This window comes from Corvus brachyrhynchos, unplaced genomic scaffold, assembly GCF_000691975.1.
Source record: "Corvus brachyrhynchos isolate BGI_N302 unplaced genomic scaffold, ASM69197v1 scaffold309, whole genome shotgun sequence".
NCBI classification, from domain to species: Eukaryota; Metazoa; Chordata; class Aves; order Passeriformes; family Corvidae; genus Corvus; species Corvus brachyrhynchos.
Genome location: NW_008240227.1, coordinates 5,723 through 10,385, shown reverse-complemented (window position 1 = coordinate 10,385; position 4,663 = coordinate 5,723). Strand labels below are relative to the sequence as shown.

Here is a 4,663-nt window from a genome sequence, read left to right as displayed (position 1 = left end):
TTTGGGGTCTGGGGGGCATCCAGGGGGTGGTGGCACCTCGCTGTTCCATCATTGACTTCAACGGGTCAGTTTGGGGACATTTCAGAACGTTTTGGGACGTTTGGGAACATTTGGGGACATTTGGGGACGTTTGGGGATGTTTTGGGGTCTGGGATAGGGTCAGGGGATGGTGACACCTCATCCCACCCCACTGCGCCATCATCGACTTCAATGGGTGAGTTTGGGGACGTTTTGGGACATTTGGGGACATTTGGGGACATTTTGGGGTCAAGGGAGCATCCAGGGGGTGGTGGCACCTCAGTGCTCCATCATCGACTTCAACGGGTCAGTTTGGGGACGTTTGGGGATGTTTTGGGGTCTGGGATAGGGTCAGGAGGTGGTGGCCCCACATCTGGGATAGGGTCAGGAGGTGGTGGCACCACATCCTGCTCCACTACATCATCGTTAACATCAACGGGTGAGTTTGGGGACGTTTGGGGATGTTTTGGGGACGTTTTGGGGTCTTGGGGGCATCCAGGCAGTGGTGGCACCTCACTGTTCCATCGTTGACTTCAACGGGTCAGTTTGGGGGTGTTTGGGGATGTTTTGGGGTCTGGGATAGGGTCAGAAGGTGGTGACACCTCATCTCGCCCCACTGCTCCATCATCGACTTCAGTTGGTCAGTTTGGGGGCGCTCTTTGGGGACACTTCGGGGACATTTTGGGGACACTTTGGGGAGGTTTTGGGGACACTTCGGGGACATTTTGAGGACACTTTGGGGACATTTAGGGAACATTTTGGGGTCACTTTGAGAACCTTTTGAGGAGGGACATTTTGGGGACACTTTGGGGAGGTTTTGGGGACACTTCGGGGACATTTTGAGGACACTTTGGGGACATTTAGGGAACATTTTGGGGTCACTTTGAGAACCTTTTGAGGACACTTTGGGGACATTTGGGGACACTTTGGGGACATTTTGGGGACCTTTTGGGGTCAGGGGGACACCCAGTGAGTGCTGAGCCCTGGTCACTTCTCCGGGTGAGCTGGGGACATTTGGGGGACACTTTGAGGACATTTGAGGACATTTTGGGGTCATTTGAGCACATTTTGGGAACATTTTGGGGTCACTTGGAGGATACCTTGGGAAGACTTTGGGGACACTTTGAGAACCTTTTGGGGTCACTTTGAGCACATTTTGGGAATATTTTGGGGTCACTTTGAGGACACTTTGGGGACCCTTTTGGGGACATTTGGGGTCACTTTGAGGACACTTTGAGGACACTTTGGGGACACTTTGGGGACATTTTGAGGACACTTTGAGGACCTTTTGGGGACATTTTGGGGACATTTTAGGGACACTTTGGGAACATTTTGGGGTCATTTGAGCCCATTTTGGGAACATTTTGGGGACACTTCGAGGACCTTTTGGGGACACTTTGAGGACCTTTTGGGGACATTTTGAGGACACTAAGGACCTTTTGAGAACATTTTGAGGACATTTTGGGAACCTTTTGGGGTCACTTTGAGGACAGTTCGGGAACATTTTGGGGTCACTTTGAGGAGCTTTTGGGGACCTTTTGGGGTCACTTTGAGGACAATTTGGGAACATTTTTGGGGACACTTTGAGGAGCTTTTGGGGTCGCTTTGAGCACATTTGGGGAACATTTTGGGGTCACTTTGAGGACACTTCGGGGACACTTTGGGGACGTTTTGAGGACACCTTGGGAACACTTTGGGGATTTGGGAACATTTGGGGACATTTGGGGACGTTTGGGGATGTTTTGGGGTCTGGGATAGGGTCAGGGGATGGTGACACCTCATCCCACCCCACTGCGCCATCATCGACTTCAATGGGTGAGTTTGGGGACGTTTTGGGACATTTGGGGACATTTGGGGACATTTTGGGGTCAAGGGAGCATCCAGGGGGTGGTGGCACCTCAGTGCTCCATCATCGACTTCAACGGGTCAGTTTGGGGACGTTTGGGGATGTTTTGGGGTCTGGGATAGGGTCAGGAGGTGGTGGCACCACATCCTGCTCCACTACATCATCGTTAACATCAACGGGTGAGTTTGGGGACGTTTGGGGATGTTTTGGGGACGTTTTGGGGTCTTGGGGGCATCCAGGAGGTGGTGCCACCTTGCTGTTCCATCATTGACTTCAACGGGTCAGTTTGGAGATGTTTTGGGACATTTTGGGGACGTTTTGGGGTCTTGGGGGCATCCAGGCAGTGGTGGCACCTCACTGTTCCATCGTTGACTTCAACGGGTCAGTTTGGGGGTGTTTGGGGATGTTTTGGGGTCTGGGATAGGGTCAGAAGGTGGTGACACCTCATCTCGCCCCACTGCTCCATCATCGACTTCAGTGGGTCAGTTTGGGGACGTTTGGGGACGTTTGGGGACACTTTGAGGACCTTTTGGGGACACTTTAGGGACACTTTGGGGACACTTCGGGGACATTTTGGGGACACTTTGAGGACACATTAAGGACACTTTGGGGACACTTTGGGGTCATTTGATTGGAGAACATTTTGGGGTCACTTTGAGGACACTTCGGGGACACTTTGGGGACGTTTTGAGGACACCTTGGGAACACTTTGGGGACACTTTGGGGACCTTTTCAGACACTGAGGACCTTTTGGGAACACTTTGGGGACCTTTTGGGGACACTTTGGGGACATTTTGAGGACATTTTTAGGACCTTTGGGGAACATTTGGGGGCCACTGAGGACCTTTTGAGGACCTTTTGGGGTCACTTTGAGAACAGTTTGGGAACACTTTGGGGACAGTTTGGGGTCAATGTGAGCACATTTTGGGAACATTTTGGGGTCACTTGGAGGATACCTTGGGAAGACTTTGGGGACACTTTGAGAACCTTTTGGGGTCACTTTGAGCACTTTTTGTTTGGGGCCACTTTGAGAACCTTTTGGGGTCACTTTGAGCACATTTTGGGAATATTTTGGGGTCACTTTGAGGACACTTTGGGAACATTTTGGGGCCACTTTGAGAACACTTTTGGGGCCACTTTGAGAACCTTTTGGGGTCACTTTGAGCACATTTTGGGAATATTTTGGGGTCACTTTGAGGACACTTTGGGAACATTTTGGGGCCACTTTGAGAACACTTTTGGGGCCACTTTGAGAACCTTTTGGGGTCACTTTGAGCACATTTTGGGAATATTTTGGGGTCACTTTGAGGACACTTTGGGAACATTTTGGGGCCACTTTGAGAACACTTTTGGGGCCACTTTGAGAACCTTTTGGGGTCACTTTGAGCACATTTTGGGAATATTTTGGGGTCACTTTGAGGACACTTTGGGAACATTTTGGGGCCACTTTGAGAACACTTTTGGGGCCACTTTGAGAACCTTTTGGGGTCACTTTGAGCACATTTTGGGAATATTTTGGGGTCACTTTGAGGACACTTTGGGAACATTTTGGGGCCACTTTGAGAACACTTTTGGGGCCACTTTGAGAACCTTTTGGGGTCACTTTGAGCACATTTTGGGAATATTTTGGGGTCACTTTGAGGACACTTTGGGAACATTTTGGGGCCACTTTGAGAACACTTTTGGGGCCACTTTGAGAACCTTTTGGGGTCACTTTGAGCACATTTTGGGAATATTTTGGGGTCACTTTGAGGACACTTTGGGAACATTTTGGGGCCACTTTGAGAACACTTTTGGGGCCACTTTGAGAACCTTTTGGGGTCACTTTGAGCACATTTTGGGAATATTTTGGGGTCACTTTGAGGACACTTTGGGAACATTTTGGGGCCACTTTGAGAACACTTTTGGGGCCACTTTGAGAACCTTTTGGGGTCACTTTGAGCACATTTTGGGAATATTTTGGGGTCACTTTGAGGACACTTTGGGAACATTTTGGGGCCACTTTGAGAACACTTTTGGGGCCACTTTGAGAACCTTTTGGGGTCACTTTGAGCACATTTTGGGAATATTTTGGGGTCACTTTGAGGACACTTTGGGAACATTTTGGGGCCACTTTGAGAACACTTTTGGGGCCACTTTGAGAACCTTTTGGGGTCACTTTGAGCACATTTTGGGAATATTTTGGGGTCACTTTGAGGACACTTTGGGAACATTTTGGGGCCACTTTGAGAACACTTTTGGGGCCACTTTGAGAACCTTTTGGGGTCACTTTGAGCACATTTTGGGAATATTTTGGGGTCACTTTGAGGACACTTTGGGAACATTTTGGGGCCACTTTGAGAACACTTTTGGGGCCACTTTGAGAACCTTTTGGGGTCACTTTGAGCACATTTGGAGAACATTTTGGGGTCACTTTGAGGACACTTCGGGGACACTTTGGGGACGTTTTGAGGACACCTTGGGAACACTTTGGGGACACTTTGGGGACCTTTTCAGACACTGAGGACCTTTTGGGGACACTTTGAGGACCTTTTGGGGACACTTTGGGGACATTTTGAGGACATTTTTAGGACCTTTGGGGAACATTTGGGGGCCACTGAGGACCTTTTGAGGACCTTTTGGGGTCACTTTGAGAACAGTTTGGGAACACTTTGGGGACACTTTGAGGACCTTTCGAGGACCTTTTGAGGACCTTTTGGGGTCACTTTGAGAACAGTTTGGGAACACTTTGGGGACAGTTTGGGGTCACTTTGAGCACATTTTGGGAACATTTTGGGGACACTTTGAGGACCTTTTGAG

The 4,663-nt window shown here is 49.6% G+C and overlaps 1 protein-coding gene and 1 long non-coding RNA gene across 2 annotated transcripts in view; one reads left to right on the top strand and one right to left on the bottom strand.

Annotated features, from left to right (window-relative positions):
• Positions 1 to 4,663, top strand: part of LOC103622942 (zona pellucida sperm-binding protein 3) — a gene marked incomplete at its 3' end in the record, with an annotated part of 13,187 nt that overhangs the window by 8,214 nt on the left and 310 nt on the right. The window lies entirely within an intron of this gene.
• Positions 1,420 to 4,657, bottom strand: LOC108449346. Its single transcript, XR_001865510.1, has 2 exons — positions 4,322 to 4,657; positions 1,420 to 1,699 (listed from the first exon to the last, which is right to left on the bottom strand). It is a non-coding gene; the product is annotated as an uncharacterized LOC108449346 (long non-coding RNA).